Genomic DNA, 20,940 nt, shown 5'->3' on the forward strand with positions numbered 1-20,940 from the left:
TTGTTGTTCGAAGTCCTCTCCTGCCAATCTCTGCTCCCCTCTCCTCCCACTCACTTCCTTCTCCTCCCCTCCCGACCAGGATGTCCCACCCTATTCTCTCCATTCCTCAGCATTGGTCAGTTGTTTTATTGACAACACAGAGAACAAATGGTAGCATGTTTACACAAACTTGAAACAGGTGATGCTTAGAATAAACATTACAATACAATGTCTGAAACCAGATAGTGGGGTAGAGAAATCAGATTTGAATGAACAAGGGTAAATTGTGTACATTGCACAAGAACATTACTCTAACACTCTATTATCCTTTTACAGTACTCATTATCTTTTTACTGATAACTGCTTTTACTACAGGTGGACACCATTTTATGAATTCTAAGATTATAGTCACTTTCCAGGACCCTTCCTCTCAAGCTCACCCCATCTGGCTGGGGTGTCTCAATAGTAGAGTCCTTGAATTGCATGTGAGAGGTCTATTTGCAAAGCAAAACAAGTAGAATTCACCCTATTCCAACCTAACACTCATGACCACACCACAAGAAGAGAAAGGATGTTGAAGAAGGTGACAAAGGTAGGCCCGTCAGGAGGGATGTAGATACTGCACACACTCTCAAGCATAGCCTGTCGATTCTTCCCCAACCCGCTGGGAACCACTGGCCATTTTCATGTCTCTCTAGCTGTACCTTGTCTAGAATGTCATGTGTCAGCACCATATAGTATGTAGACTTTTCAGATTGGCTTCTTTCACTTAGCAATAAGCGTTTAAAGTTCTCTGTGTCTATCTATGCCTTTTTCCAATCAATGAATAATATTCTGTTATATGGTGGTACCAGCGTGTGCTTTTCCATTCACTACTGGAAGAAACTTTGGTTGCTTCTGGTTCGGAGCAGTCATGAATAAGCTACTATAAATATTTGCATGCAGGTTTCATATGTGGTCATGAGCTCTTGGATCAGTTGGATAAATACCTAGGAGTGCACTTACTCAGTCACAGATGAGACTCAGTTCAGCTCTGTAAGAACTGTCAGTTTTCTTCCAATGTGGCTATACCATTTTGTATTCTAAGCAGAATTAGGGTGCTTATTTCTTCACATTCTCACTGTTTGATGTTCTGCATTTGCTTGCATTTCACCCATTCTAATATATATGTATGTGTATGTGTGTTTATATATGTGTGCATATATATACAAACATATGTATGGAGATATATATAGATATATATTTGCCCTAAAATATGTAATTCAGTATTCACTACATCCCTATTTTTAACCACAATAACCATATCCCTACTCTTTGTTAGTTTATATTAAGGTGATAAAGACTGACTTTTTTTTTTAATAAACCTAAGCAAATCTGTTTAAAGATACATTTGGCGCCTTCCTCCCCTCTGACTAGCAAGCACTGTATAACCATTTGTCATTTAACAGTGGTTCTGGTCAATCTTCCCAGGAAAAATAAAAATAAGATATCATAGCAGATCCTTGAGAATATTTTCAGCAAACATCCTTACAAATGACATAGTCACATAATAGTAAAAGTGATCTGAAGAGAAACATTCAAGTTACATGTGACCCCCTTTAGTAGCTAAGTGAGCTTCTATGTACAAACACTGAGGGGTTGGGTTAGGGTTTCAGCCAGCTGCAATCTGTGTTGCTATCAAATCAGTATCTTCCCTCACAGTCACTTTCTCTACCATGTTTGTATATTGTGCTTTCAAATTAGAGCATTAGTTCCAACATATTTGTCAAGAAAGGTTTAAATTTTTGCAAAGGATGGTATAATAAGGATTTAAGTATTTTGTGACTCTGAGAGGTTTGTGCTTCCTGCAAGTTGATGGGAGAATAAAGACAAGATATTACATTACCTGCATAATTAGCAGTGCTGGGTCCAATGCTTTGATCACCACCTCTTTGACTCCGAGAATTATCCTGGGAAATCACAGTTAAGTTGATGGGAAAGGTTGCTACCCATGGTCGGAGCATGTTGCTTACATAAATGTACTTTCTGTTATTCGGGTCATGTAGACACTTGTGCACCCAGGCCAGTGCTCAGGAAGGAGGTTGCCTAAATCAGGCGGAATTTACATAAACATTAAATCTGTTTGTTGCTTTTGAGGGAGACCACGGAAGCTGAATCACTAAGCCTGAGGGCCACTAGAATCTTTCAGCCTCCTTTTGTTGGCGAGTGTTAGTTTTGCCTGATGAATTAGTCTGAAAAATGTTTGAATTCGCCTGTTATTGTTGTTTTGATATAGACCCTTTTATTAGTATGGGCTTGAGGGCTAAGGGAAATAGCCAATTAATTATTCTCGTCCCTCCTTTAGTTCAGTGTGAAATACAAAACTGTAAACAGGGAAGAGGAAAGAGACAATTATCTGAACTGATGTGCAGGTTTGGTAGAGCTCAATGGGCTGTAATTATGCCAGGCTCCGTGCTTTATTACTGTTTGACATGGCTTGCTAGAAAGATTTTGCTCTGTTTGGAAGATTGATTGTCCTTTTAATGTATGTGGGATATGGAGGGGGGTGTCTGATCCCTGTTGAAATCCATCCGCCAGCCTGCTCTACTCTCAACCACCATTTCTAAAGCACCCTCTCCTCCTGGCAATGTCCCAAAGGAATGTGTTTCCATAGTAACCTCAACAGAGGCAATCAGCTGTTGTCTGGCACCGCCTGAGCTGGTATGTGCTAGCCTTCTCCCTTCCCGATCCTCCTTCAAGCCTTTAAAACACTATATTTATTAGTCCTCTTTAATGGAAGTTTATAATCCCTTAATGTCACACTCTGAGTACTACTTGGGTTTATTTATTTATTTAGGTAATAAATCTACCTTCCTAATTAATTCTCAGCAGGTCCTGGGAGCTTAATTATTTTGAACATCTTGTGCAAATGTTTGTATTTCTGCCTGTTGTAACAAAGAAGCTGCTTAGCAAAATTAGATATTCAGAAACCTCTGTCTATACTGGAAATAAATTTGGAAAAATACAGATCTAAAGTTTTAGATGAATTTTTCAGGATTTTTTTTTCTTATTGTCACGCTAGCGACAAAGCAGTCTTTCTCTTATTGTATGTTTCAGCATTTAGTGATTCTGTTGCTGAATTCCGTGGCCATAGGTATTTAAAAATCTTCTTTGAAAGGTGGTATCTGAGACGTGCTCTCTCAACGTTTATTAATCAGATGAGAGGGGGAGAAGCACACGTGCAGAGCTTCCCTGCCCGCTGTTTCCCTGGCATGTGTGCAGAAGTAAAAGCCTTTTGTTACACTGGTTAAACACCAGGACTTATGCAAAACAGTACCGAGCAAATCAAGCAGTAGTCTCTTTCAGACACCAGGAAGAGGCCATCTCCATCAATACTAGACCTGGAAAGTCAATTTCCGATTTCAAAGATGTCTTGACGCAGTATCTGAAAGCAAAAATCATCTTGGCAGGACTCCTATAAAAGGCATCTTGTTAAAGAAATGCAAAGGCTTTTGAGTCCTAAAGTATAAGAAAGTAAGCATACCACCCCTTATTTTACCAGAGAGCAGACCGATTGAAGCCAGATCCTTTCAAAACAAAGCCCTAAATAGAGACACACATACAAACACATTTCTGCATTTGCACAATAGACATCCCCATGCTGAGGCAATTATAAGCTTCCTTTATGTAAGTGTCTTATCAGGCCCTGGGGATGTTGCTCAGGGGTAAAGTACTTGCTTGGCATGTAGGAAGCCTTGAGTTCTGTCCCCAGCACCATTAAAAAGAAAAAGCAACTATCCTGTCAGAGCTTTTGTCTATCCATGAACATTTTTGAGCAGCTTTGAACATTTTGTAGCATGCTGACAATTCCACACTGGCAGCACAAGAGTGCTCCTATGACACCTCCTGCTTCATGGAAGAAACACAGATACATACCAGCTCATGCCGCACAATCCCTGGGCACATGCCCAACAGTCCCAAGGTCCAGTCACTATAATGTCTTGCTCTCAGAAAGAAAGGTGAAGCAACACAGCCAAGACTTCCAAACTCCCAAACAAAGGAACTGGGCTTCACGCCCACGTCTGCTCAGCCTAGCACCAACCTCTGCTCCACTGCCTCCCATTTATGAAAAACATGCAAAACTAAAATCTCTTTGAAAGGGTACTAGGAACCAATGCCAGAGTCTTGCACATACCTAAGCTATAGCCACAGCCCTAATGTTTTATTTTCAAAAGCAAAATTTAAAAAAAAAAAGAAACTAATATCTGTCACATAGCTGATGTCTTTAGCAGCCTAACTCTGATATGTCTCCATCTCCATCTTTAGAAACCTGTGCAAGAAGCACCTTTCATAAGGAAAGATACCAATTTGAGAAGAAAGTGGTCATTGGTGTAAGGTTTCAGGATAGTGTTTCTGACCCCAAACCCCAAGTTAACTACAAAGGCTTCTTCCTGCTGTGCCCTATGTCACCTTCTATCTCCTTGCAGTGTCCTCGTTTATATAAATCTTCCTTACATTATTAATGGTTCCTTTCCAAAACATTTCATCTTAACCTGTTAAGTACAAGTTACTAATGAGACCTCAGAAAACTGGAGAATCAATACCTAGCTCATCTATCAGTGGACCCAAGGAATGATCCATTAGAATAAAAAGAAACAAAGAAAACGATTGCTCCATTTCTGCTGTGAAGACAAATAATAGCACTTTTAAAGAGAGCTGCTGCACCATTCTTGAGGTCACACAGTCTGTCTTCCCACAGACAAACCCCCACAAAAAGGGTGCTACACCAGAAGATGGTCCTTTCAACACTAACCTGATGCTTAGAGATTGTAATTTGGTTATTTCAAGTCTAACTTGGAGTTCTTAGGACCCTTAGCTACACACTAAAACGATCTGTGGAGTTTGGAGGTTCTGTGTTGGGACTTCCATTTTGGTTTTGTTGGGGATTGAACCCTGGGCCTCAGGCATGCTGAGATCTCTATCATGGGCTACATCCCAAGCTTCTCATAGAGGTTTAAAAAATCTTATACCTAGGCTGTACTGGATGCTAGTGAAATCAGATCTCTCAAATAGGCATAGGGGAAGAGAGGTCCTCTGTACCCTGCTTTGTTCATATGTGGACTCTTTAGGTGGACATAGGGACCCAAGTAATACAAATGCCGATTAAGAAGAGAAGTGCATATGCATTTTACTATGTCTGCATGTATGTGGTAATCTCTACAAAAGTCAAGGAATAAGCTAGGGTCAGATGGAAGGGGAGGAGGACCTCCCCATCAGTGGACTTAGAGAGGGGCAGGGAGGAGACGAGGGAGGGAAGGTGGGACTGGGAGGGAATGAGAGAGGGAGCTACAGCAAGGATACAAAGTAAATAAACTGCAATTAATATACAAAAATAAAAATAATTAGAGATTAAAAAAATAAAGAAATGGTCAGGACCTACTTAGAGGTAAAGATTGCTCCAAAAAGCTCACCTATGCAGGTTCATTCCAATCTCAGGTACCAGTCTTGGTAATCAAGGAATATTTTTCACTTTGACATTTGGGCACCCACATACACACAGAACCAGAAAGTACTTTTATGGCCTGTTACAGAATGCCTGTTCTGCTCCCCGTATTTCTGTTATGCCTCTTTGTTTTATTTTTTGATGAAGAAAGTCTTTTTTGTTTTGTCCTATTTTTGCTTTTTGAGGCAGGGCTTACTATGTAGCCCTAATATTCTCAAGCTCTCAGGAATCTACCTGCCTCTCATCCTCTGGGGTGCTAGGATTAAAGGCATATGCTAACCATACCTGGCCCTTTTGGTTTGGGGATTTGGGGGATTGTTTGTTGCTTTAGTTTTTAAGGAAATATTTGTTGAAAGTTTAGATTTGTCTCCAAATTGTATTCAGTCAATTGATGTGTGTGTGTGTGTGTGTGTGAGAGAGAGAGAGAGAGAGAGAGAGAGAGAGAGAGAGAGAGGCAGAGACAGAGCAAGGTACAGTGGTCTGAATATGTTCCTCTGAACTTCCTGAGTTCACATCCCAAGTCCTAAGATGATGGCATTAGGTGATGGGGCCCTTGGAGGGCTCTATCCTCACAAGATTAATATCCTTATACCAGAGACTAGACTGACCCTCACACTTTCCACCCCCTGAGGACATCATGAAGGCAGCAGTCTGCTGCCCAAAAACTCAGTCTGAACATGCACTGCCCTCTGATCTTGGACTCCTAACACCCAGGACTGTGACAAATAAATTCCTCTTGTTTATAAAATACCCAATTTGGGTTTTTTGCTTTTCATAGCAGCCCAAATAGATTAAGAAAGAAGAGGGGCCCAGTCGTGGTAGCACACGCCTTTAGTCCCAGCACTTGGGAGGCAGAGGCAGGCAGATCTCTGCAAGTTTGAGTCCAGCCTGGTGTATAAAGCTAGTCCAGGACAGCCAGAACTGGACAGAGAAACCCTGTCTTGAAAAACAAAACAGAAAAAAGAAGAAGGGTGGTGATGGTTATGGTTGAAACCAGATTTTGTTTTTCTAGATCAGGCTGGGCTTGAAATCACTATGTACCCCAAGCTACCTTCAAATTTGGAATCCTCCCAACTCAGCCTCCCATGTACTGGTATAACTGACATGCTCTACCACATGCTCTATGGTCAGTATCAAAAATTGACTCTCTGGGTTGGAGAGATGGCTCAGTGTTTAAGAACACTGGCTGTTCTTCCAAAGGTCCCGAGTTCAATTCCCAGCAACCATGTGGTAGCTCACAACCATCTATAATGAGATCTGGTGCCCTCCTCTGGCGTGCACCTGCAGACATGCAGACAGAACACTGTATACATGACAAATAAATAAATCTTTTTTAAAAAGGGAAAAAATTTAGTCTCCTTGAAGTTCAAGGTTAGTCTTGTGGAAAGATTTTTCTTGGGCTGGAGAGATGGCCCAGAGGTTAAGAGCACTGGCTATTCTTCCAAAGGTCCTCAGTTCAATTCCCAGCAACCACCTGGTAGTTCATCTATAATGAGATCTGGTGCCTTCTTCTGGCATGCAGACAGAATAAAGTATAAATAATAAAGAAATAAATTTTTTCAAAAACAAGATCTTTTCTTTAATAAGAGTAATGTAGGCCAGGCATTGTGGTACACAACTGTAACCCCAGCACTGAGGAGGCTCAAGCAGGAGCACCAATAAATGGAGACCAGCCTGATCCACAGAGAAGCAACCTCTCTGTAAGCAAATAAATAAATGATCCCATCCTTTATAATGACATCTCACTTGCTCCCACCCCACCATATCTTGGGGAGGTGTCTATGCTGGTTCTGAACTCTGGCCCTAAGTAGCCATCTGGTACATGAGTTTCTCTGTTACTGGTTGGATCCAGAACAAACTTTGTTTGCACAAAACTGTTACAATTAAGTTTAACTGCATTACAGAAAGAACCTCACTTTCTAAAAGACATACAATAAAAGAATTGTATTTTATTGGACTTGAACCTACCCAGAGACATCTTTACATTGTGCCTTACATGAGGGAATGCCCAGCAGGGACAAACAACTGACCAGTTCAGTACCTCCCTCCACTTTGCTAAATTCTTCATTGGACTTTGGTGGAGAGAGCAGCCATTTTCCTGCTTCAGAAGCCACCTCCCTAATCTGCCTTTCCGCCCTTGCTCTCCAATGCCCTTGGTAATTCAGATCCTGGAATTACCAAGGAGGAAGTATGAAAATGCTTTATTTGCATTTGAAGAGCATTTAAATACAATGGTAAATGAAGTCTTATCCAGTGGGGTCTGGAAATACAGCTGTTAGGACACGTGGGAGTATACAGGTCCTGGTCAAATAACCACAGCCTTAATAGGTCCATGTAAGCACATCTGAAATCGCACATGGTTCACAGCATAGTTCTCATCACATGGTTAAAGTCTCAGCAATCATGATCTGCTTGTAAACTGACAACCCTGAAGAAGCCAGAGGAACAGGAGAAAGCCAGAATTCAGGGCCTCGCTGTTGGCTCTCCGTTCTTCCTGTTTATTCTCACTGTCTTCTCAGATAACTGTGTGGGCTCCTCACATATTCCCTCAAAGACATACTCCAAGTGATGCATTCACCTCCATGCTGTCCTTCTCTGTACCTTTCTTACTACTCTATTCTTCACTCCCACCTGACACATGATATGGTTGTCTAAAATCTGTCTCCCCCATTTTCCCTCTGGAACATGGACTTCACCCCATACAGTAAGTGTTCAATGAATGATTGCTGTTGAACTGGACAGGTTAAGACTGGAGATAGAAAAAACAGTTAAGAAGCCACTGCTGTGGCATGTTGAGAAATTACAAGAGCCTGAACTCAGACAAGAAAAGGAAAGGAAGCGGGTAGTGGTCCAAGAGCTGCCCACGGAGCTATCAAGATGGCTCAGTGACTGAGAACACTCGCTACTCTTCCAGAGAATCTGAGTTTGGTGGCTCCAGTTTCAGGGGAATGTAAGCTCTCTTGTGGCCTGTTCGAGCAGCTGAGCACATGTGTATACACACATGGAGAGGGGGGAGAGAAGTGAAAATAAATTTTAAAATGAAGAAAATCTACTTCAAGTACAGAAACAATAGGCAGTGGGCATTGAGAAAAGAGAATCATAAGGCAGAAGTTTCTTTCAGGACGCCTGGGCAGGTAGATAGTAATCCTGATTCCTCTTCAAGATGGGAAATGTAGGAAAAGAAGCAGAGGTGCAAGAAGGAATATGCCTTAAATAGGCCGCATGTGAGAGTCTGGGGAATGTAAAGCGAGCCCACTAGACAGTCACCTGTCTGGAGAGCCCTCTACACTGGAGTCTCTCGCTGGGCTCCATTGCTATAACAAGACACCACAGCCGAGCGGCTAAGCCACAGGAAGGTATTTCTTGCATCCCTAGAGGCCAAGAAGACCCATCACCGCGCTGCAGCATTAAATGCTCTACACACAAAAAGGGGTAGAAATGGCTTTGTGGAGGAGGAAGGGTTTCCAAAGTCCACAGGTATATGCCTATGGACTTGTGTATTTTCTATGATGGACATAGGTATTTATTTCCAATCATTTGTGTTTGAGGACATTTTGCCTGCATGTATGTCTCTGCACCACATGCATGCCTGATGTCTGATGAGGCCAGAAGAGAGCATGGATCCCCTGGGACTGGAGTTACAGATGGTTGTGAGCCCCAGTATGGATGCTGGGGATGAGCCTGGATCTTCTGGAAAAGCAGCCAGGGCTCTTAATCTCTGAGGCATCTCTGCAGCTCCATTTCCTTTTTTTTTTTTTAAGATTTTTTTTTTTTTTATCTTTATGTCTATGGGTGTTTTGTCTGCATGTATGCCTCTGTACCATGTGTGTGCTTCATGCCCATGGAGGCCAGAAGAGGGCATTGGATCCCCTGAAACTGGAGTTACAGTTGCCAGCCACCATGTGGGAATCAAACAACCCTGGGTTGCCTTAGAAGAACAACCAATGCTCTGAACAGCCTAGCCGCCTTTCCAGCCCTCTTTTCCAAGTTCTGTGTGTTCTCTGTCTCCCTGGCAATCTTGGAACTCACTCAGGAGACAAGGCTGACTGTGAACTCAGAGATCTGCTTGCCTCTGCCTCCTGAGTGCTGGGCTGTGCACCACCACCACCCAGCCCTTTTCCAAGCTCTCAGACCAGTGGTTCTCAACCTTCCTAATGCTGCAACGCTTTAATACAGTTCCTCATGTGGTGACCCCCAACCATAAAGTTATTTCATTACTACTTCAAAACTGTAATTTTGCTACTGTTATGAATTGTAAATACCTGATATTCAAGATATCTGATAGGTGACCCCCCCCCAAAAGGGTGGAGACCCACAGGTTAATTAAGAACCACTGTCCTAAAGCATTACATGAGCCACTGCTTTGGGTGATGCAGAGTAACAGATTTTAAGAGGCATGTTCAAGACTGGAATGGGAAGAGGTGGGGAAGCTATTTCAGGGACTCTTGGAATTGTCTCTATGGATGCTCTAGGACCGGAAGTGGAGATAAGACATGAGATTCTTGAGCCATTCTTCATTTAAATTGACAGTTTAAAAAATATTTTCTGTGTGCACTAGTTCATTATTCTCCATGAAGTAATTTAAATAATTTTGTTATTAAAAAATATTTAGGCTTCTCAGTGGGGCAAGCCAGTGCATGCCTTTAATCCAACACTCCGGAAGGCAGAGGCAGGCAGATCTCTGAATTCAAGGTCTACAAAGAACTCTAGGACAGCCAGGGATACACAGAGAAACCTTATCTCAAAAAAGAAAAAAAAATATTTTTTAAAATATTATGAAATATTAAAAATAGTTTTAATACTGTTATGAGGCAGTATTATGTATTAATATTAAGTTTTAAGCCCCCCACTTTCAGGTGAAAAGGCGGAGAGCATTGATAGGGCTTTCCCAGCACAGCATGTGTGCAAGTATGTGCATATGCATGCATGCATATATGTTTGTGCATTATTTGTTGCCTCCTGAGTATGTCCTGGACTAGATTTCCTCCTCACTATAGGCTATAAAGTACTTCTCAGAATCCCTATCAAGGTGTGGTTGATGGAGGCCAAATACAATCCCATCTTATAGCACAGTAGCCAAAACGGTTAGAAAAACACTGAAGTCACTAACAAACCTGAAACAGAGAAAAGCTAATGTGCATAGATTCAGCTTGTTGGCAAAGGCAGGGTAAGAACAAAGTACCTAAAGTGATGAATGTGTAATCTTTTTGCATCAGGAAGGTCATTAATTGGTAAGGTAAAGAATTTCAATTAAAAGACCAATAAGGAAAGTAACTTAATTAAGTTGGTATTTTAAGAAAAAGAAAAAAATTTAAAATAGATTTTTTAAAACTAGATTTAATTAGTAAAACAATTATCTTTTTAAAATAATAATTTGACTATCTAAGACCCAATTATTTAGTAGCTTCACCAGATCAATGATTTTATACAATTAGAATCACTTGGGAAGTTTCCCAAATGAAATAAATCAGAATATCCCCAACACTCCTAATGTGCAGCCACAGTGGGAACCACTGGGCCAAATGAGCCAGTCAGAATATGAGTTTGAATAGTCAAAATAGATGTGACAGGGCTTCAGCACTTAGCTTTGCATGCTTGTTCTAAAGAAGTGCCCTCTTGGGCCATTCATCGTCCTGCTTCATGTACCCTTGTGGTGAATTTGATTATATGGCTCCCAAACCCACAACAGTAAATCTGAGGCAGTAATTAGAAGAGAGCCCATCTGCCATAGGCGGGCATGTTGATGGCTGCAATATATGAAAGCCACAAGTACAGAGACACTCAGAGGGGACACCGTTGACTTCCACTCGATGGCTTGGTCTTTAAAGTCTCGTTGACGTGCTTTCTGGAGCTACTTCCCCAGAGCAGCCTCTTTGAAGCTAAAGATTCAGGATTTCACAGAGCTGTTTCACTAGAGTCTAAGATAAGTTCCAGTACTCAAAGTGCCAGGCATTCTAGAACAGAGACCTCCAATGTCCTATGTGAGGGTTTCAGCAAAAAGAAGACCGTGACCCATGAGCCACTACGTTCTATCTACCTTCCTAGCAAGGAATTTGACACTCGGGCCAAACATGGAAGGAGCCCAGTGCAGTTCCTGTAAATGAGGCCCTTCTCACATGAGGAAAAAGAATCCAAGAACTAACAGAGGAGGCAGTGACAGGCCAGCTCACCGCATGCCATTCTCTGGGTTCCGTTTCTGAGGTATGCAGTTCATCTGCAATGAGAATGACGGATATAGGCTACAAACACTCTTCTTGTGGTGCCCTTGATCTCTCTCAGGATGTTTAAAATATTTGGAGGAATCCAAGTTGGACAAGATATTATTTATTCAGCGTAGTGAGATGGATTAAGGTTGGAAACTTACCAAACAGTTCTTTTGGAGGGCTTACATCAAGGTATTATAATCAAAGGTTGAAAGGCCTTGTCACACAATGATGTAAACTTAGCTCTTTAATCGGCTGATTATAATTCTTTTCATTGACCTGAATAATATTGATCAGAACTACTAGGCTCATAGCAAGCACTTGTGTATAAAATCAGTTCTACTGGTTTTGAGACTATACTTTCTAATTGCCCAAGGCCCATATTTGGTATAATAGATTTTGTTTCACCGTTGAAATACCAGGTGGTTCCTCTGTAGTATATTAGTATGATATTTGGAGTACGTTGACTGGGAGTGTGACCCTGGGGATCCAACCTCCCTGAAAATGCATCTGCTTTAAAACACGATAACTAATCCTCACCTCTATTATGCGGAATTCTTAACAGAGTAAAGTAATCACTTGGTTCTATTTAATTCAAGTAGAAAACATTTCCAAAATAGAGGCATTTTTTTTTCCAATCACATTTTCTTAAAAATGTCAAGAGGATACTTGTCTATTAGGGAATTAAGTCTTAGGTACAAACTATACATCCTTTCCACAATGCAGTTATAGAACGAGCATGTCTCTTTTGGAGCTGGAGTGGTAGCTCTCAAGGATAGAACATGTACTTAACATGACAAGATCCTGGGTTCGATTCTAAACACCTCTCCCCCCCCCAAAAAAAAAAATACATTTGTCTTAGTTAGGGCTTTATCGCTGGGAAGGGGCACCGTGAAAACATTTAATTGGGGCTGGCTCACAGTTTCAGGGATTTGGTCCGTTATTGCCATGGCAGGAAGCATGGTAGTGTTCAGGCAGACACGGTGCTGGAGAAGGAGCTGAGAGTTCTACATCTTGGTGCCACTTCCTATGGCCAAGCATTAAACACGTGAATCTGTGTGTGGTCATACCTACTCAAACCACCACGCATGGTTTGGTCACAATAGCTGAATAATGAACTATCCTGGGCTGGTGAGGTGGCTCAGCAGGTAAAGGTGCCAACTGCCAAAACTGACGTCCTGAGTTCATTCCTCAGAACCCACATAGCAAAGGTTGTCCTCTGACCTCCACATAGACACACACAGTAAATTAATTAAAATGCGATACATTTCAGCACTCAGGAGGCAGAGGCAAGTTGCTCTCTGTGCGTACAAGGCCTGCCTGATTTACACAGTGAGTCCAGATCAACTGAGGCTAACACAATGAGATGGTCTTTAAAGTTCTTCAGCTCCAAACTTAGAAACAAGACATTTTGTGGTCCTCAATTCTTGGGTCAGGAATCTAAAAGGCAAAGCAGATGGTGTGTCTCTGGGCCTCAGCCAGATTTGAGACCTAGAATATCTCAGAGGCGAGGGACTCGAGCCATTGGGAGGCTCACGTATTCCAGTGGCGAGCCCTTGCTGGGGAAGTGTGAGGAAGGCAACTGCAACACCATCCAGAGCCTCTGGCGATGCTTAGCTTCTTTGTGCAGAGAGGTCTGTAGGTTGCTTCTTTCTTTTTTCTAAACTCAAAATCTTTCTGCCCTAGCCTCCTGACTTCTTGTAGTACAGACCAGTGCTACCACTCCTGGCAGTGGGCTTCAAATGAGACACTCAAAGAACTGCATTGTCTATGAGCTGCCATTAAAAGTCACTCCACCTCACTTGAGTGCACTTTCTTAAGCAAAGGCACTTCCTACCATAGCTGTCATCCAAAAGAAAGTAACTCAGTTGGAAGAGAGGTAAAGAATTTGTGATTGTGGTTGAAATCCTCCACAGCTGTCTTCTACTTTAAAAAAAAAAAATCACTCAGATTTCTCTGTTCAGAATGTTGCTGGTGGGTAGTGGTAATAGCCATGGCACAGGCCTTTAATCCCAGCACTCAGGAGGCAGATGCAGGTGGATCTCTGAGTTCAAGGCCAGCCTGCTCTACAGAGTTCCAAGACAGCCAGGACTACACAGAGAAAACCTGTCTCAGAAAAACAAAACAAAACAAAAATCTATTTCTCTGGCTGAATGCCCAGCACTCAGTTTTTAAAGAGCATACGTTTGGTGCTGTAGTTCAGTGACACAGCATTCATCTAGTAGACATATGGCTCAACACCCAGAACCAAACGTGTGTGAAAATGTAAGAAAGAAAGAAAGTGTGTGTGTGTGTGTGTGTGTGTGTGTGTGTGTGTGTGTGTGTAAATAAATTAAAAATGTGTTCTTTCCCTCCCAAGATTCCCCCAAAGTTTAGTTCCCTGATAGTATAAGGTTTCAAGTTCAAAAACCAAGATCTTAATCATTCCATTCAGTCCAGGCTCTACTCCTTAAGTAGCATTCCTTTCATAGAAAGATCGGTGATCTAAACAGAAGTTGTCCCATGGACTGGGATGGTTGCCCTCCATGGATTTCCATTCAAATGGGAGAGAAGGCTCCTTCTCACTGACCACCTGTGTTTACAGCTTGCCTTCCTAACCTACTACTACCCCACAGAAACCAGAGGTTCAGAAGCATCTGCGTTGTGTGACCTCTGTCCCTTTAGTACAGCCTGAAATCCATGTCCACCCTGTGAGTCACGATGGAGCCACTGTGCAGTGATACATAGTCTACTCTGTTAGAAGGGGAGGAACACAGCCGGGAATCTGCAAAACTCGCTGCTCTGTGTTTGACCTCCCTGTGCTGCTGTGAGCAAGATCCTCAAGCCTCTCTGGAACCCTGGTGTCAATGGAGAGAATTCACAAGATGTGCCCTAAAGATCTTTACAGTGCCTTTCATGTGTGGAAGACTCTTTGAAGCAATGCCTTAGATGTTTCTGAGGCTGTGACATTGGATCTTACAATCCTGCTCTGGATTTGATCCATTGCCCTGAAACCATTCCTTAATTTAAGAATCATTTGCCATCTGGAAAAGCTGAGAATAAGGAACAGTTGTATTTTGAAGCCCGGCAGTTGCGACTTCTTTATATTTCCTCTAAATTCCGCATGAAAGATGAACAGTTCTTTATTAGGATCTTCTCTTTCCTCTTGAATGTTTTTCCCCATGGGAGAAAGCCAGACACTGTTTCCTTTACTCTGTCCAGAAACTTCCTTATCTGGATAATCCTACTTGCTAGGTGCATTTTCTGTCCCTGCCAGCTCATTGACACCAGTGTTGAAATATTACCGCCCCTTCATAACTAGAGTGCCTTTTATTCTGGTCTGAGGTCTTGTTTTCTTCCCTTACTTGCAGCCTTCACTTCACACCTCTTAGAAACTCATCAGAGTCTCACAGGAGGCTTCCCTTCCACCTCCTACCCACTTCCCAAAGCCTGTGCCAACTGTGTTAGGGCTATTGCTGTGGCATCCCCTCTTCTCTCCATATTTTTATTCCAGTGACTGTTGCTAGGTAACAAAGCATCCCAAACCCAGGAGAAATAAGTAATTAAATCACCATCTTATCATGCTCGCAGCTTCTCTGAGCTGGAGGGGGGGAGGGGTCATTGTGGCACAATGCCTTAGGCTTCAGCTGGGAAACGCTAAGGCTGGTTCTCAGCAACTTCTGTGCACCGAGACCCGGTTACCTCCTGTGAAATCCACATGGGAACTGAATCCCTGTTATGGCTATCTGAGTGGGTGGAAACTTAATCAGAGCATGTGGCTGGAGGCAGGACCTTTGGGAGATGGTTATGACTAGATAAGGTCCTCAGAGTGGAGCCCTTGTTGAAGACTGGTGGCTATATTGGAAGAAAGAGAGATGTAGGGACCGACACACACACTAAGAGATATCCTGCCCCATGTCTGGATTCTGTTAGCAAGCAGGGTGGCTCCAAATATGTCCTCTCAACCATAGACCAGAACTGTGTGCCAGAGTACACATCATTACTTGCCTTGCGTGTGATACCGTGATGTCATGCTATTACAAGAGAAGATAAGATAAACAATGGGTGTGAAAACGCTGAAGCTCTCCTGCTTGCCTGACCCAGAGTTAGGATTGCTCGAACCAATACTGCTGACCCAGAATGTCTGTGCTCTGTGAAGACTTGGCATCCCCTCAGCATGGCCGCCTGAGGACAGTCAGCTTGCAGGGGCACAAGTGTTTGGTTGTTTTAAGCAGTGGTCATTTACAAAGAGATAAACTCTCAGTTATCCTAAACAGTGTGATATGTCCCACCACCAGTAAGATTTGGAATGTGAATTTTATTGAGACAAGGCAGGAACAAGAAGAGAGAGAAAGAGATAGAAAGAGAGAGGTCGAGAGGAAGAAATCCTGTAAAGAGCCAGCCCAACTGTCTTCCAAATGTTGGAAGGGAAAACAAAATGAGCAGTGTTCTCCATTGAGAAGTAGCCAAATCAATTTGTTACTTGAGATCAAAAGAACATAATTATTATAGCTCTGCAGTCATACTGAAGAAATGAAGTAGAGAATAGTAAATTCAAAGTAATTTAAGTAAATTCAATAGTAATTTCAGAATGCAAGCAGAATCTAGAGAATTCCATGACTACTTTGATTTCATCAATACTCACATCTCTCTGAAAGGCAGAAACCCCCAAATTACTGTGGTCCTTTGAGATGTGTTGAGAGGGCTGTAGCTAGCTGAGAGAAGGGGTCCTCCTGAGAAGACCACAGAGTAAGACTGGAACAGTCACTGCCGCCCAGTATACACACAAAGGAGATGCAGTGGTCTCCTCCCAGAAAGTTCTTGGTGGTCCCCAAGAAGTGAATGCTTTAAGGTGACGCGGACTATGATGTTATTAGTCTTTTGTCACTGAAGCACCTGAGCTCTTGCCTGTGCTTCACGGACTTCAGAAATCTGTGGTTCCTTGGGAGTCTTTTTTGAGGTTCTGCATTTTACAGCTGTTACTTTTGAGACCTACAGTTTTGTCTGACATGTAGGGATACAATCAGGTTGAGGTGTGAAGACACAGAGGAAAAGGGGAATGTGAAGGGAAACAGACAAGCAAAGTGACACTTGCTGTTGCTCTCAGCACCCCGCCTGCTACAGCAACCAACACAGCTTAAATTTCCAACTGCCCTTCAAGCACTTTTGGTTCTTTGAGTGTTTGAACCCAAGGCCTCAAACATGCAAGGCAAGTGCTCTGTCCCTGCATGGCACTCCCAGCCCAAAGGTACTGGGGGGTGGGGGTGGGGAGACTATGTTCTGTTACCATATGAATTTAAATAGCCCCTTTAAGACCACCAGCATAGTCACCTTTAAAATTAAATTTGTCATAGATTAATGCAGTTTTCAGAATTCATTCAAGAAGTTCCCTTGCAGAGGATAGTAGATAACAAGAAACTCACCACTGATCAAAATGCAGTTAAGTGTTAGTGGAGTGCTTAGCCGCAGATGGGACCTCCACATCACCCCACCCTACCCCCCACCCCACTCCACAAAGGCTCAGATACCATCAGAGAAGAGGAGGTGAAAGACTGTAAGAGCCAGAGGTCAGGGAGGGCCAGAGGAAAGCAGCAACTCCTCAATATGACAAGATTCCTGTCCTCGTGAACTGATAGCAGCTGTGGTTACCGGTACAGAACCTGCATCAGATCAGTCAGCATTCCAACACAGAGAGAGGAGGGACTGGGACCCTGACCCTAACTGAAGAGTCATTTACAGCGGCTGGTGGCTTCAGGGGAGCAGAGACAGTGTGTCACCTGGTAGGCTGACCATATCCAGTGGAGGGTCCACACCTGTGAGTATCTGGTCAGCAAAATTGGACTCTGGGTTATTTTTAAAAAAGAGAAAGAGGATGAAGTGGAGAAGGGATAGAGAGGTGGGAAAAGGAGTGAAGGTAATTATAATTAAAATACATTGTATCAAATTCTCAAAAGAACTAATGTAAATATTTTTAGTTAGTTTATGAACGTGTTTATTTTTACATACTAGGGATTGGACATATGGCCCTACATATGCTAAGCAAGCTCTCTGCCACCAAACATCATTCCCAGGCTTTTATTTATTTATTTGTTTTGGTTTTGAGAGAGGGTCTACTAGGCCCTTCTGAAGATTAATAATCTTTTAGAAATCTCAGTCTAGCAGTATATAGCCATATAAACGATGGATATGAAGATAGTTGAACATCTTGTGAATTTCTTCTTACTGCCAAGGACCCTTGGACTTAACAGTCTAAGTAATCATCTTGGCAGCCTGAAAGAATTTTTAAAGCTGATCGCAGTGGTTGAAACATCTGTAATCCTGGTGCGTGGTGCACGGAAGGAGGACTGCTGCAAGTTTGAGGCTGACTGTACCACAGAGGGAGACTGTTTCACAGCCCGCCCACCCACCCATCCCCCCCAGAGTCCTGAAGTCAGCTTTATACAGATCCAGAACTGAGACTAAAAACTGAAACCGAACATCCAGGAGAAGCATGCTGGTGTGAAGGTGTATTTCGTATCTCAGCTTTGGTGCCAGAATCATCCATCTGTATACTTGAAAATCTTTGAATTTTATTAAATATTACATTAGCACTGCTACATGAGAGATTATATTGTAAGTTGTACTTAAATGTTAGCACATAGCAATTGTACAAAATGAGTTTTATTCTGACGTTTTCATATTTACATGCCAAGTGCTTTGACCGTATTCACCTCCTACTCTCTTCCCCATCTTCCCTTCTCCCTCCCACTAATCCCTTTTCTTTCCTTCACTAGTCCCCCTGCTATTTTCATATCATGTATATCTAGATTCCACATATGGGAGAGATCTAGGGTCTATACATAAGAGAAAACATGCAACCTTTGTCTTTTTGAGTCTGCCTTGCTTAACACAACCCATCTCCAGTCCTGATCACTTTTCCGCGAGAGACATACAACCTTTTTACTTTCTGCTGAGCAAAATTCCACCGAGTATATATGCCACTTTTTAAGCCGTCTGATGGGAAGCTGGGCTGGCTCCATAGCTTGGCTGCTGTGAACATGAGCATGCAGGTATCTGTTGTTTCAGATCCTTCACGTATGTGCTGTGGCCAAAATGTTTAGTAGCTCTCTCTTGTTTTCTTGAGAAATCTCCGTATTGATTTCCATAATAGAAAAACATGTATATCCCTGCCAGCTGTTAAATGCCTAAATCTTTTCTTTTTTCTAATGTTTTTTTCATTTTTTTCAAATGAGTATAGATGTTTTGCCTGCATGTAAGTCTACGCACCATGTGCATGCAGTACCCTCGGAGGCCAGAAGCAGACATTGGCTCCTCTGGGATTGGAGTTACAGAGAATTCTGAACCATTATGTGGTGCTGGTCCTCTAGAAGAGTTCCAGGGCTCTTAACTGATAAACCACCTCTCCAGCTCATATACCTCAATTTTTAAAAATCCTGTTGAACCGATAGTTCAAGTTGTGTAGGAGTTATATTTTTAATTTTCAGTTAATTATTTCTTTTACCTGCTATTTATAAAAATAAGTAAGATGTAGATGGCATGTGTCTATCAATTAAAAATCACATGACCAACTAGAGAGGTGGCTCAGAGGTTAAGAGAGCACAGTGCTCTTCAAGAAGACCCAAATTCTGTTCCCCGTGGCCTCGTAGAGCATCTCACACCCGCCTGCACCTCGAGCTCCAGGAGATTCCCTCCTGGTGTCCGCAGGCACCTGTGTGAGTGTGTGCAGGCATGTGTGCATACACACTTCATATGCAATTATTTTTGTTTTAGTTATATTAAAAGATCCAGGTGCATTTAGTCTCCAGGCTCAGCCAGACCTGAGGACTTCCATACTCCAATTCCAAGGAGAAAATTTGTTTTCTCCTCTGTCTACAGCACCTTATTGCCAAAGATTGCCAAGTAGTTAGAACAGGCCATAACCAATAAAAATGATGAAATAGTAATAAAATACAGGTGAGCCCTTGCACTTGCCGTAGAAAGGGTTATCATTTATATACATGAGGTGTTATTAAAAAATAATAATGCGTATCCAGAATACTATGCTTGTCTTAAAGAATTGAGAGACATCAAGCCTGACCTCAAGGAACACCCTCTAGTTAGCCAAGCATAGAGCATGAGATAGCAGGAAGACGTGGCTTCCTAATCAACTGAGTTTCACAAACGTTTCCCAATGCAAGCCACCCTTTTACTTGTGAATTCAGCCTGTTGATTATTTTGGATTTTCCCATCTGTACTCATGATATTACATTTAGTTAAATAAAATAATCATAATAAAATGGCTTCCACAGTTTTCTGTATAATAGATCATTCTAAGTGGTATAAGAATTGTCACCCAGGTTTGGTAGTGCCTGTAATCCCAGAATATGGAAGGCTCTTAGGCAAAAGGATCAAGAAGAGTTTCATGCCACTGGCCAGAGGGTTGGCAGAAGACAAGGCAGAACCACGGGAAATTGAGTGGATGTCTGAGAGCACATGGTTGAAGTGGGCTGCACAGACAGGTCTCCCTCAGCCCACAGTCCTCCCACTCATCATGAGAACTCCCAGAACAGAGGGAGACTTTCTTAGTGTTGTTTGTTGTTAATCTTTCCTCCAGGACTTGACACACCCTGTCGCCTAAGTATACACAGGAAGAACTAATCCTTACCTGGAGTAGATGAAGCTGCCCTTCCACAGGAGGGGGTGGTGGGGAAAGCTCTTCTGGGCTGGGTGGTGCCCAAGGAAGTGGTCTTCTGTGTATGCACAAGTGGGGGTCACAGCAGCAGGCTGCCTCCAGCTGCTCTTCCCAGCCCAGTAGCTAACAGCTCCTGGGAAGCGCGGACAGTTACTGCTACTCAAATTCTCATTTTATTAGGCTTTAATCAAGCTTTCCCATGAAGTGCTGCATAAATTCGATTTTGGATTTTATAAATAAAGTAATCAAATGAGAGTGAAGCATCATAGGCATAAAACATTTTTCAAATGAAAATGATATTTTTAATTTAATCATACAAAAAATCGTCTGGATGCAGTATGTCTAAGTGGCAGGGAAATTGCTGTCTTGTCTTACCACTGGCCTCAGGCAGCCATTTTTAAAAGGTGAGTGAATGGCTTCCAAATATTTAACTGTTTTCCCTGCTCTCCACTAAACACCGACTTAACATTTGTTCAAGTGCACCGCAGCCAAGGAATGGCGGAATGGCTCAGCGGGTAAAGGCACCGGCCACCAAGCCTGGAGACCGGAGCCCAATCCCTGGGAGGCACAGGGCGGAAGGAGAGAACCCACTCCCACCAGTTGTCTTCTGACCTCCACACATGAGC

General features: G+C 42.6%; 1 protein-coding gene across 2 annotated transcripts in view; it reads left to right on the top strand.

Moving 5' to 3' along the window:
• The window catches only part of Myo1d (myosin ID), a 301,477-nt gene that overhangs the window by 198,847 nt on the left and 81,690 nt on the right, over window positions 1-20,940 (top strand). The gene's annotated exons all lie outside the window — the stretch shown is intronic.

The sequence above is a fragment of the Meriones unguiculatus genome, chromosome 7 (genome assembly GCF_030254825.1).
Source record: "Meriones unguiculatus strain TT.TT164.6M chromosome 7, Bangor_MerUng_6.1, whole genome shotgun sequence".
Taxonomy (NCBI): domain Eukaryota; kingdom Metazoa; phylum Chordata; class Mammalia; order Rodentia; family Muridae; genus Meriones; species Meriones unguiculatus.